The following is a 13,386-nucleotide window of genomic DNA, read 5'->3' as shown; positions in this document are numbered from 1 at the left end:
AGTTTGCAGAGTGCCAGGCTGGTTCTGGAGGCCGTGTTTGTTTGTGAGGTTAAGCCAGGAGTGATGCTAGAATAATTTGTTCAGGAGAATGAAGATGCTTCCTAGGAGAACAGCGAGGATGCTGCACAGCGAGGTGTAGATGCTTGTGGGGAAGGAGAAAGATGGAAGCCGTCAGCACCAATCAATGTAAAAGAGCTGGGCTGATGTGCCAATTTGCAGGGCTCCCTTTGATGCAGGAAGGAAGGACAGAACGCGGCAGGAAGAGGTCTGGGATGGGGTGATTGGGGGAGGCAAGAAGGAGGCCTATCCATAACCCATGGGCTCTTCCAGACAGACTGTTTATTCTGTAAGCATCCTGATACATTTGCACAAAATTTGCATGCAGGTTATACAATGTTGCTGTTTATTCACCATTCATCCTGATTTGTTTGCACATAGGTTATATGATGTGGCCATTATCCCACTTTTTCTTGTGCATTTTCCTGTCACTTTCTGCACCACACAAAAAATCCATTTTGGAGTGGTGGTGGTGTGTTTTTTTGTGTGCAAGAATGGCAAATTACTTTTATTGCGCAACCTAAATTTGCCAGCATACGCAACACTGTGAGAGCCTGGGAGTGGCCGGCCTACATCCCTGATGTAAAGTCAGTGGGGCGTTGGGTGTTTCCACACCTCATGATGCTGACAAGTGCCCTTCAGCTTCTGTGATGCACCAGGTGAAATGTTCTTGCAGCGCAAACGCTGCCTAGGGAAGAGCCAGAGAGATCTCCAATTAAACCAAGTCTGTATTCTGGTCAATGTGCACTTTTCATTCATGTTCCAAGCTGTTCCAGGCAAACGATGATTTAGGGCTAGGTCTTAGAATTCCTTTAAATGTGGCTGTCTTTCCGCCCGAGAGGAGCTGTCCAGGAGGTGTATGAGGGCTCCTCAGAGTCCATCTTCTTTCATTCCTCTTCAGGGGGGTCTAAGCACCCAGATGCAGCCATGTGGAAGACAAACCCCTGAAATGGGACAGAAGAACCCAGCAAAAAAAGTCACACTAACTTGCCAGATTTGGTTTAGAGTGTGGGGAAGACTGTGGAGCTCTGTGGATTTCAGCTGGTCGCCAGGAATGGGGGCTATGAAGCTGTTGGGCTCTAGAGAAATGGCCTGCCTGCTCTAAGAGGTTCTGCAAAGCAGCCTGTAGCCATGTGAAGTTGTGGTCTCTTCTTGTCTGGGAAGTGGCGGCTCTGTATGGCAGAGGCCTGACTGAGCCTTTGCAATTCCCACAGCTGTAATGGTTGCAGCATTCTGCTTTCTTCCTTGCATTTTGGGCTCCTTCTGGAAGGAAGGATGGGATATAAAGTTAATAAATAAATAAACAAACATTCCTAAGCACTTTTTCGGACAAGGTGGCCTCTACTCTGTAGATGCAGCCTTATGGAGTCATAACAGATTTCTTAAGAGAGCCGGGGGGTGCCTTAACCTGTCTCCTCTCCACTTGCTAGAAGACCCTGGAGTGCCCTGGAAGCCTCTTGGCTCCCTCCAGCTCTCTGTCTGCAAATGACCAGCAGAGGTGGCCAGCTCAGAAGCCCCTTCCTGGCTTCAAGGCCAGAGTCTGTGGCAGCCAGCCCACCACTTCCCTTCTATTTCAGCCTGCTATGGGGTTGCTTTTGCCTCTGTTTTCCTCATAGCCCCCTGGGAGCCTGTTTGCTGGTTCTCAGGCAGCAGCATTTGTGAGTTGTTTTTCTAGCATTGGTTGCAAAATTAAGTCCTGGCCCCAGAAAAGCCGCCCCGTCCCCCCTGGTGCCTCTGCCCCTCCCCTAACTCATGGGAGTCAAGCCAGGGCAACATTTAGGGCCCACCCAGACCCCCTCTGGAGTTTTTCTGAGGCAGGGCCTGGACGTAACAAATGCTCCCCCGGGAGAGAAGGAGGGGTCAGGCAGCCCTGGGCCCCCAGCAGAGTTGGGGACTAGTTTTCTTGAAATGCCGCAGATATTGGGAGGCGGTTGTCCCTCTGCTCTTGCAGAATCTGCCCAAGGAGTCTGCCCAAGGGGAGAGCGATCTGGCGTTGCCCATTCGCCCCCACCTCCTGCACCACCACCCCAGCACCAGGTGTTGCAGCATTGCACTCAGAAAACCTCTGGCCTCTCTATAGCCTCCTTTATCTCCAAGGCATCCCGGCAGGCTTTGCGCTGCAATGAGCAGGCTGGTAGAGCTGTGCCCGCATGGCAAACACTGGCCCTTTATGCCTGCAACAATAGCGCCACACAAGCTGTGGGCCTGTGAGAACCACCAGAAGAACAATAGACCAAATAGGAGCAGCCAGGGGTGGGGGGAGGTCTGAGAGCCCACATACCTCTCTCCTCTTTGCTCCTCCCCAGGACTCCCTCCCACTCCCCCCCCGCAGATTATTACTGGGACAGGCAGGCCTCCCCCAATGAGCCTGCAGTAGCCCCCCCTCACTCCCTGCTCCCTGCTCCCTCCTTCAGTGCCTCTGTGGTGATTCCCAGGCAGTGCCTGTGCCATCCTGTGCCACTCTCCAACACGGGCACTGCCCGGGGCAGGCAGAACCCCAGGATATGGGGGGTATATCTAGAAGTGAGAACAGATGCAACAGATAGAAGGACAAAATTGGGGGGGGGCTCACGGAAAGGACTGCCCGGGGCTGTGCTCTCTTGGCCAGGCAGTTCCAAATTGGGACTGGGGGGTGCCCTGGGGGACCAAGCATTGCAGCAGCCTCTGCCAGTCAGCGAGGCGGATGACTGGACATTGCAGGCTGGGCACCCAGAAGGGTTGCAAGGGAGGGAGCAAATCAGGAGGTGAGGTTGAGCCCCTTACCCTGTGACTCTGACACTTCTTCTGCGGTGAGGAGACCCTTCCAAGGCCACTTGGAGGGCTCTGGGTGGGGCTCCCTGCCAGATCTCCCCCATGCTGCCCCTCCTGCTCCAGAGAAAGTGTGGGGAGAACTTCCAAGTCCATCCTTGTGAAAGGAGGAGTGGGGGGACTCACTAACACATCCTCTGGTCTTGTCACTCCTTGGTATTCTGAGGTCACTGCACCCAACAGAAGCAGTTTTTCTTGTTTTAAGTACAATTAGTCCAAAAGTATAGGAGAAAACAAACAGGGAAGAATCCCCTTGAGAGTCCTCCAAAAAGGATTTCCAGGCTTCTTGGATTATCCTTGAAATCCTTCAAGGTTTCTAAAATGCAGCAATTATTTCCAAAGGCTGAACCTTCTCTTTTCTGGAAGGAATTGAAAGGGACAACTCTGCCCCCATGTTGAGGTGGGGGCCCAGAGCTTCACAGCATTTGATCCAGGGGTTAAAAGAGGGAAGGGGCAGGGGAACTCTCAGATCTCTGCTCCAGAGTTCAGACAAATGAAGTGAGATGGGAGTGGAGGGGGGTTCTTCTGGGGGTCTAGTCTTGGGACTTTGAGAAAGCACTTCCATTTGGCAAGTCACTGCATGCCTTGCAAAGGCTCAGGAAAGCCTTTCCCCTTCAGAGGGGTCTTCCAAGAGCACCTTAACGCCTCTTTTTGTTGTTCCTGTTGCAGACTAACTCAAGGGCTCCCCCTCTGGAATCTGGGGGTCAGTGGCTGCCTTGAGCAGCCAGCCTCTGCAAGACCCCTGCAGCAGTTGCATTTCTTCTGGAGGGAAAAGAAAGGCAAAGACAGAGTGACAGACAGTGCCAGCCTCAGGGGTTGTTGAGTCTTGTTGCAAAAAGTCAAAATGAGGCCCCTCTGTAGACGGGGACTTGGGCTGTTGTTGATGACACACAAAGCTGGAGGTTTGAGGCAAGAAAATAGCCTGCTGTCTCTCTCTCTCTCTCTCTCTCTCTCTCACACACACACACACACACACACAGAGAGAGAGAGAGAGAGCGCCTCATGTTGCCTCCATGGTAAGGCTGGCTTTGCAGCCAGCGAGTCCTCCATGCCTACCCTGCTGACCATGATCTGGGCCACTAGATGGCTCCTTGGCTCCCTGTGCCAAGGCCAGGCCCCGTTTTTCTGGAGGCCAGATGATGGCAGGAGCTGAACGGTCCACAGGAGAAAATGGGTCTAGCCTGGCTGAAAACAGACTTTTGCTGAGGATACTCTTGAGATTTCTCCTTCCTGAGTAAACCATGATCAGCCTGTTTGTGTGCAGGCCTGTTCAGATCTGGCCAAAGGTTGCCTGAGTGGGTCACCCCTTGTGCCGCCTGCCAAGAAGCATCTCCCTCCATGTGCTTCCCAAGAGCCAACGGTTCCCCTTTGCCTCTTAGATTATCGTCCTTTGTTCACCTTTCACACAGGATTGCTTCCCCAAGCCCATCTGGTGCCCAAGACAATTCTGCAAGACTCCCCTCCCCCAGGGGTGAGAGTACCTTCCTGCGTCTTTCTTGCTGCTCTTGGGGTGCAAGGAGCCAGGGCTTTTGTGGGGTGGCAATGCAGCACATATGGGGCTTGTCTGCTCCTCAACATGGAAACAGGGCAGCAAAGCTTCTGCACCTTTTTCTCCACCTGTCTCAGCCTACTGTGCAATATTTTACTTGTTTTTTCCATCCTGCCACTAATGTTTGCTTGATTCTCTTGTATTCAGGGCTGTTGTCGTCCAGGGTCTCGGGGGGTCTTAGACCCTGTATTTTTTTGGGAGCAGGGTCCCAGCAGGGTCCCTGTGTCTTCAGCATCCTGTGAGCCAATCAGGATGAAAGGGGAGCGTCTTAGTCACTGCTTCCTTGACCTTTCCTGCTGATTGGAGCTAAAGAGAGTGAAAGGAGGTGAGTCAGCCATTGAGAAGAATCTTCTCAGTAGCTAACACTCACCCCTTTCATGCCGCTTGGCTCCTAGGGATGTCTATTGTGGGAGAAGGTATTAACAAGGATCTCATTCTCAACCCCACAGCAAAAAGGGAGGAGGGGGCATGGCTATGACTAACATGCAGGGACCCTGCACTTCTGAATTTGCCACCACACTACTGCTTTTATTTTAATAATATGCAATTGTTAATTAGAAAATATACTTGCTCTCCCTGGACAGTGGTCAACCAGATGCCCCAATGGGAAGTCTATCAGCAGGCCCTGAGTGCAGCAGCACTCTTCCCACTTGTGATTCCTCCTGGCAACTGGTATTCAGACGCAAACCACCTCTGATCCTGGAGACAGTGCACAGCAGTTGTGACTAGAAGCCATTGATAGCCTCATGCCTCATGAATTTGTATAAAACGTTCCCAGCCCTACAATGTCCACTTTGAAGTGTAGTGACCAGAGTTGTACACAGCATTCCTTGAGCAGCTGCAGCACAGAATTGCTGAAAGAATTGCAGTGATCCTGGAAAGAGCTCCAAAGGCTCATAATAAGGGTGGGCAGCAGCCTTAGCTGTCTCTTCCAGATGCAGAGGCAGCAACCCACCAGGTTCAGCCCATCCCCAGTGGAACTGAAAGCCGCCAAAGTGGCTGAGGCTAATGTGGAACTGATTTCTTTGAAACTGGTGCTGGAGTTACAAATGTTTTGTTTGTTTTGAAAAGCAATGTATAAGTATTGTAAACAGCACTGTTTTACATAGCAGTTTATAAAATTAAAACACAACGCAACAACGGAAACCAATGAAAACAACAGAATTCAACAAACCAGTTCTTAAATTTAGTCAGCAGCAATTTCAAACGAGGATGTGAAAGCTTAACCCAAGACAAAATGGAGTTATTTTTGTCTGTTTCTCCAAGGCAGCCAGTGCTCAGATTGAGGGACATTCAACACTGTTGGTAGAACTCCTGAGAAGGCCCTGTGCACTTCCAGGGCACACCCAACCGAGCATCACTAGAAAATGGGACTCTGGGAAGGACCTCTCTAGAGGAGCTCAGGGCAGGTTATGAAAAACTAAGACACCTTTCCAGAGATCCTCTTTTGTACCCAGACCTTTTGGGGCTTTGTAGGTCAAAGCCAACATCTTAATTCTCTTTGCCAGGAGCAGGGAAGGGGAGGAATGAGAGGTCAGGACCACAACAGAAGAGCCTCCCCCCCTCTCTCCATGTTAGGAGTGGAGATGCACACCATTCACCTCTCTAGCTTAATCTACATGGGTCTGGTTTTGTGACCATTTGTTTCTTGCATTAGCTGGGGAGAGACAGCTGAGTCTGTCTTAGGACCAGAGCTTGGAAAAGTTACTTTTTTGAACTACAACTCCCATCAGCCCCAGCCAGCATGGCCACTGGATTGGGCTGATGGGAGTTGTAGTTCAAAAAAGTAACTTTTCCAAGCTCTGCTTAGGACCTTTGCTTTGTCCCAGTGATCAGGTGAGCAGAGGCATCCTGCAGCAAGGCCTGTCGCTGAGTTTCCTTCATTAGCCTGACCTCAATTCCACAGCCTCTCCTGGACATGCATATTGTACTGATTGCTTGAGCAGTCCTTAGACTGAGATAATAAACTGCTCTCACCTAGTAAGCACTTTGCACCTTGAGGGCAGGAGCAGGGGAGAGGAGAGGCCTCCTCCTGAGATACCCAGTTTTGGGTTGCTCTTTCCAGGCTGTCATCAATGGATACAAAAGTATTATTTGCACAGTTGTGCTTCCTGGTCAGAAAGGCTCCCTCCTCTTTCTGAGATGTGCAATGACTCAGCCACCTCGCAGATAGGAAGGGGCTGCTGGCAATCTGTCCACCCCATGTGGCATCCTTGTCACATCTGTGCCACCCGCTGGAGACCCACTCTGGGAGGGTGGGGGAAGTAAGTGCAGGGAGGCCGTGCGGTTTGGGAACTTTCTCTGGGGATTTTGGAAGAGAAAGATTTTGTAGTAGCCAGCAAGAAAGTCCATGGGTCCTCCCAGCTGTGATAAATGTTTCGCTTTTTCCAAGGCAAAGACCCCAGACATGCTCAAGGACATGTTTTATTCAGAAGAAAATCTCTCAACATTAAATGGTATTTACTCCCTCCTGTTTAGGAGTGCAGCTCTGCTCTGTGCTAAGGACCGTTTTCTCCATTTTAGGGCCTCATCTCTCTGTGCTCCCTCTTTCTTCGCTTAGTGGGACTGGTCTGATCCAGCAGCCAGGCTCTCCCTACACTGTGGCCAACATGTGAAGAAGGAAAGTGACTCTGAGGCTCACTCTTCTTTTGCCTGGACTCAGATTCTGACAACAGCTGCCGGCTTCTTGGGCTGAAGAACTTCTGGAGCAGGAGGAGGAGACTGCCTTGTTAGTCTGCTGCAACAAGAGTCATTTGGTGGCACCAGAATACCTTATTTTATTTATTATTTATTAAATTTATATACCGCCCGACTAGCAATAGCTCTCTGGGCGGTGAACATAAAACCTTATTGTGGCAGAGAAGCTTCCGTGGACCTGAGGCCACTTCGTCAGATGGAAAGACAATCTCACATGTGATCAAGTGGCCTCTGACAGTCTGCCAAAGCTTGCTCTTGTTGAAGGCTGGCGTTTAGCAATTTGGCTCCACAGAGCCCACAAATCCAGTCGTGTTCTTGGCTCAGCCAGCAGGAGGCAAACTTTGGCCACATTCACACCATGCATTTGTGTGTTGTGTGTTATGTGCCTTCAAGTCGATTACGAGTTATGGCAACCCTATGAATCAGCGACCTCCAGTAGCATCTGTTGTGAACCACCATGCATTTATTCCATTATTATTCCACTTTCAACACTCATGGTTTTCCCCCAAAGGATCCTGGGAAGTGAAGTTTATGAAGGCTGCAGAGAGTGGTTAGGAGCCCCTCACAAGAGCCAGTGTGGCATAGTGGTTAGAGTGTTGGACTATGACCAGGGTAAACAAGGCTCCCTGCTGTTGAGGCTGCACAGCAAGGCTTGCAAACCTGACCAGAAACCTTTATCCAGTCACCCGGATTGGTCACATGACCTGTGCTGACCTACCACTGTTCAAGTGCACCTTTTGGCTACCTGAGAGCTCCTTTCTTAGGCCACAGCTTCTTGATGCTCATTCGCTGGATTCCTCCCGCCCACCTGCCCCCTTGACACCTGCTCTGCGCTCGCCTTGCTGGAAGTGTGTGAATCACGGCTTTGGACTTTTCTTTGCCGGAAGGAAGAGAGGAGCTGGGGTTTCCTGGCTTTCTCTTAGGAATGACTCTTTGCCTTGTCAGTGCCATCCGTCTCCTCACTAAGCTGCCCTGGATAGCTGCCGGCAACAAGAAAGAAGCAATTAGCAAGGAGCCTTCTGACCTAGATCCAGTGAGTTGGCGGCTCCCAGAAGAGATGGAAGAATCGAATAGTTCCTCAACTCCATCCTCCCTGATGAATGCTGACCTCTTTTCCAGCAGCAGCAGTGGAAGGCAGTTGCCAAATGGAGTTATCCCTTGAACATGGAATGAGAGGATGAAAGGGCTCACCACCTTGGACCAAGTCCCCTTCAGGGCATTGCTAGGGGTCCCCTAGCAGGCTGTCCCCACTCAGTCACCCTTCCTACCAAGAGCCGATCCTTTCCTCAGTCTCCTTAAAAGTGTGCCTTTCGGCAACACAGGGAAGCAGACAGGGACATTCTGCTGAAGTGGCCCTGCAACCTCTTCCTTGGCCTCACCTCCCGTGCAAAGTTCAAAGCAGAGACTCCTACACTGTGGCGAGATGTGTGAGCACAGCCTGCCAGGGAGGGGATTCTGGGTTGTCATGCTGAACATCACACCAGAAGTGCAGAAAGAGGGGGTCTGTGGGGAGGCCTTTCGGGGTTGCCCTAAATCTAAGTGTGCCCATGTCAGCAAACTGGGGTGGGGGCTTTTGCTTTGGGACCAATAGCCATAAAAGGCTCCTTTTTGGCTAAAGATACAGCTGTTGTTCCTATGCCTGCTCAAACATGACCTATCCCATGATGTCCTCTTGCCTGCACTCTGACCCAACGGGTTCTGCCCCCTGAGGACAGGCCTTCCATGGGGGCCATGTGCCCCAGGGGTCCCCTACAAGGTTCTGGCTGTGGCGGTCAATAGATCAGTTACTCAGCAGCAGACTCACCAAGTCCAGATGCCTCCCCCCAATCTCCCCCAAAACAGAGGGTGGCTGCTGTTGCCATCACCACCACTTCCAGAGTCACAGGCTATCCTCTTGCAGGTTTGGATATTTAAGCCAAAGTCTGCAAGTGGGGTGAGATGTGCTCTCCTAGAACCACCCCCCCTCCAAGACCAGGACACCTTCAGAAATGTGAAACCATTAAACATATTTATTTATAGACAACAACACCCGAAACAAACAGTCCTTTGATGGTTCTCCTTAATGACTCACCGCCTGACACACCGGCCTCCTCCTCAACAGCTGCTCTGGCCACCAACCTTTTACCTCAAGCTCTTCCCATCTCCCTGATGCCCCTCATTGCCCTCAGCTTCACTCTCTCCTAAATGCCTGCTCTGCCCTGCTGCCTTCACTCCCTCTGGCACCATCCACCATGCTAATGTTAAAGGCAGGAGGCCTCCTGCAGACCAGCTGCTGGGAATCAGAAGTGGGGAGAGCTGCTGGCATGGCACTCATGCCTGCTTGTGGGCTTCCTGTTGGCCACTGTGAGATGGGCCCCCCTTGGCCTGATCCGGCTGCAGCCAGGCTCTTCTGAGGTTCTTCTCTGTTGGAAGTGGGGCAAGACCAACTCCTGCTTTGTTCTTTTGTTCATGTTCCAGAAGGGAGATAGAGCTAGGGTCCTCCAGATGGATACGCTTGACTACCTTTACCTGGGACGCTCTGACTGACTTCCTTCCATCGCAGATGGATATGCTCAGGGAAGCTTATCTGCCTCTCCTCCGCCCTTTCCTTCTTCTCTTCTTCGACTGTCCAAAAGAGAGGAGACACCTTTTGTCTCTGCTGTCTCCCTCCTGAGCCATGAGGGCAACTCCCACACCTTAGCGTTGCGCCTCCAACTTAGTTAATTAGTTAAAACTAGGTATGCCTTTCTATCTACTACGTATTTCTATAAATGAAGTAGCTTTTCTTATTTTACTAAGTCTTAAGTCTCAGTGATCTCAATGCAGGGTAAAAGCCTGCTTTCTTAGGTAAACACACTGGCACACACGCTTCTCAGACCATTGACGTTCTCTGCTAATATCTATACAAATTTACACAACATTCTCTTCAGACCTCACCCAGGTGCCAGAACCTTTTATTTCAAGAGCTCTGCCTAAATCATCCCCTTTCCTGCTTTGCCCCCCATCAGTAGCGTAGTGGCAAATTCAAAAGTGCAGGGTCCTTTCATGATAGTCACACCATGCCTCCTCACAGCCACGCCCCTTTCCACTCCTTTGGTCTCCCTGTCATCTCTGAGTCCACGATCCACTACAACATACATCCCTAGGAGCCAATTAGCATGAAAGGGGAGCCTGTGAATTAGCTACTGAGAAGAGTCTTCTCAGTAGCTGACTCATCTCCTTGCACTCCCCCAATCAGCATGAAAGGACAAGGACTCTTCTTGGTGGCTAACACACTCCCTTTCATGAGGATTGGCTAGTACTTCTGCAGATTGGCTAGTAACCCTGCTCCCAAAAAAGTAACAGGTCTATGACCCCCTGCAACCCTGGAGCACTAAGTCCCTGTCCCCATAATCTGTTGATTTACATATTTATATCTCACCTTTTTCCAAGGAGCTGAAGGCAACATCACTGGTCCACCCCCACCTCCATTCAATCCTCACAACAACCCTGTGAGTTAGGTTAGGGTGAAAGACTGTGGCTGGCCCAAGGTCACCCAGGGGGCTTCATGGCTGAGTGGGGATTTGAACCCTTGTCTCCTCGGGTCCTATTCCAGCTCTCTATCCGCTACACTACCCTGATTCTCCCTTGCTCGCCATCTCTCCAGCTTATCTACCCTTTCACCTTCCTCTGACATTTCAGGCCTTGCTGCACACCCCATCTAGGATCCACGCATTGTTGGCCAACTATATAATTGCTCCTTCATAAACTGCTTGTGAAGGGCTGGTATTCAGGTGTTATAGAATGGGGATTTGACAGGGCCAGCTGATAAATATCTTATGTTCTGTCTCAGGTAGAGTGTCATCTAGGATTTTACTTTCACCACAGCTGAGATAGTAATAATTCCCCAGAGCTACAATTCAGAACTTTGGAAGTTCTTCTCTTGTCCTCATTACAGAAATGTCTGAATTCAGACTGCATCATCTGCGTATAGATTTGTTTTATACTCTGAAGGATGGTTTGTTTTTCCTTTTTTTAATCCCACAAATCTGCATGTTGATTAAGGTTCTTAAACATGGTGCAATCGCATTATTTTTGACCTGGTCAAAACTGAGGAAAGTAGCTAGATTTTCACATTCTGCCATGCTGAATTGAAAATACCTCTCAGGCCATTCTGCTGCTTCCCATGAGCTCATTTCAGAACAAAATCATGGCCAGCATACAGCGCGATTAAAAGGCCTGGACAGGAAGAAAGGATAGCCACGGGGGGGGGGGGGGGAGGTCGCTGCCGGGAGAGGCTGGATTTGTCTGACCCAGAAAATGCCTCCCCAGGTTTATTATCTGCGAGTCTAAAACCGCAGTTGGTCAGTGAAACTACCCAGGGTGGTGCTGGTGCTCCATGTCTGTTCTCCCTCAGCAATTCCAGATCAAATGATTTCCTTTTAACAAAAGGCCCAGGAATGCCAGGAGCCTTGGTGCAGCTCCACACTTTAGGGAAGAGCCGCTGCTTTGCCTACAGAGGGCCCCGGGGCCAAGCCCCCTCCCAAGGCAACCCCAGGGAGGGCTGGGACAGATTCCTTTCCTGAAACCCTTGGGAGCCGCTGCCAGTCAGTGTAGACAGTCCTGAGCAAGATTGACCAGTGGCCTGACTCTGTCTAGGGCAGCTACTTCCTGTGCTGCAGAGGAGGGGATGCTACCCACTGGTGTGGAGGCAGAGGGGGGCAGCAGGTTGGGGCAACGCCCAGGAATAACTGCAGGACACCCCGGAGGGAGGGGAGTGCTGTGGCTGGAGGGCTTGAGCCAGAGCTTTCTCCCGGGGGCACGGTTGGCTTTCTCTATGCAGGGGGTAGAGAGGGACACGCTTGCCATTTAATTAAACGACGCGATCATAGCCATCTCTTCCATATGGAAAGCCAAAGGAGGTGAGCGGGGGGGGGGAGCCAAGTCAGGGGCTGAGCCTTGTTAGGCATCACACCTTCCTCCTCCTCCTGCTCCCCAGGTACTGAGGGCGTCTTCCTCCTGCCTCCATTGGCAATCTTCCCGGAGCTTCAGCAGAGCTTTCTAGTACCCACAGTCTGGAGATATGCTGCTGGAAATGGCTGCTGCTGGTGGTGGTGGTGATGGGGGGGGGGATATTGCTAGTAGTCAGAACCAACTACCAGAAACTTCCTCTCTTCCCAGCTCCTGCTCATTGCCATGGCAACCGGTAGGCCTTTGGGCTCCCACGGCCAAGTGGCTCTCTCAGTGGCAACTGAACTGCTGTGCTTACCTCTGAAGTGAGTGAAGAGAGAGGGATGGGAGAGGCTCCCTCCCCAGAGATAAAAAGGATGAGGAGTTCAGAGGAAGTGCCCCACAAGCAAGCTGTAGGGGCCCAGCTCCAGGCCCCTCCAGCCCTCAGCTCTGCATTATGTAAGGGGGCCGCCTGGCCAGGGCAAAAGTCCTTTGCACCCCTTACACCAAGGGATCTTGCTGGCAGACGGTCTGGTGGTGAATCCAGGCGGAAGGCGTGGTGAGGCCTGGCGGAGCAGGACCTGAGTACTCTCTGCTCAGCTCGCCTGTGCTGGAAGGTGACTCCTCTGTTGCCAGCTGAGACAGGTACACCTGAAGGATGTTTGCAATCAAGAAAGCAGCCTCTCTTTAGGCACACGTGGGCCTGGCTGGCCCAGATCCCAGCCGGTCAGTTGCCGACTCCCACCTCCTGCTCATCTGGCTTCAGCTAGAATCTCCTCTTCTCCACCCGCTCTGCACTCCCCTCTACTCTCTTGGCCTCTTAATATTTTAAAAGCCCACAGAATATTTTTTACAACACACACACAGAACATACTGCAGCAATTACAGAATCAAACCAACGTTATCCAGAATGAAAAGCATCAATTACAAATGGTCTCCTTTGGATAAAGCAAGGGCTGAAAGATGACTGGGGACTTGTTCTTGCAGTGCAAGGCAGAGGGCTTTCTGGATGACAAGGGCTTCCCAAGGGCATCCTTCTGATCCTCTAGCCGATCCTGGTGCCGTCCTGGTGTTTTGGCCAACAGCTCCCTCAGCCCTTATCACAGCCATACATTGCTGGGGCTGAGGGGTTGTTGTCGAAAACATCTGGAGGACCCCAGGTTGCAGAACGCTGTCCTGCCCCAACAGACTCTCTCTCCCCCTTCCGCAATCTCCTCCACATGTGATGCAGCTGCTCTTGCTGCTTCCTGCAGTCTGTGGACTCCCCTCTTTCATGGGTTTCCCATTACCCTGAATTATTCATCCTGACTGCTGCTGAGGCATAACAAACTGTTCTCATTAAAACTCAGGGAAAATCCCAAAACAGA

The sequence above is a fragment of the Rhineura floridana genome, chromosome 16 (genome assembly GCF_030035675.1).
Source record: "Rhineura floridana isolate rRhiFlo1 chromosome 16, rRhiFlo1.hap2, whole genome shotgun sequence".
Taxonomy (NCBI): Eukaryota; Metazoa; Chordata; class Lepidosauria; order Squamata; family Rhineuridae; genus Rhineura; species Rhineura floridana.
The sequence above is the reverse complement of the archived record's forward strand: the minus strand, read 5'-3'. Positions refer to the sequence as shown.